The following is a 533-nucleotide window of genomic DNA, read 5'->3' as shown; positions in this document are numbered from 1 at the left end:
AAAGGACGCAAAAATGGAAACAGACTTACATTGTCGAAGGTGGCCTTGAAATGGGCTGGCATTGCTGCCACGCTTGGATTGAAGCCATTGCCTGGCAGACAAACTAGGTCAATGAACAAGGAGGTCGTAGTTTAATACGTCAACATCGTTGCATGTTCTGTTGACTTGGTTGAATACCTTGAGTCATTTTTCGTGTGTTGAAATATCGAAATGCCAAAAGATCCATGGTGACTGTATGAATGCATTAGACCTCCTGACTACAGTCTAAATCACTTCGAAATGAAAAAGTGCTTCACAATAAAGTTCTACGTCGCTTCACCAAACCCGCGAGAGACTGTTCAAAACGCTTCCTCGGCCTCCCGCAACCTTGTTACCCGTAACTCTCGTAAATCCGGCCTCCTAACAGCTCGCGCTATGAGCCAAGGAGTAGCCCTACTCAGCAGCATGCAAGATAATCGTCAGGCCAAACGTGCTCGTTTCTCGACTGTTCGCATGGAAGAACCGGACGTCGATGAGGACTCTACATCTCCTTA

This window comes from Aphanomyces invadans, assembly GCF_000520115.1.
Source record: "Aphanomyces invadans strain NJM9701 unplaced genomic scaffold supercont1.35, whole genome shotgun sequence".
NCBI classification, from domain to species: domain Eukaryota; phylum Oomycota; class Saprolegniomycetes; order Saprolegniales; family Verrucalvaceae; genus Aphanomyces; species Aphanomyces invadans.
The sequence above is the reverse complement of the archived record's forward strand: the minus strand, read 5'-3'. Positions refer to the sequence as shown.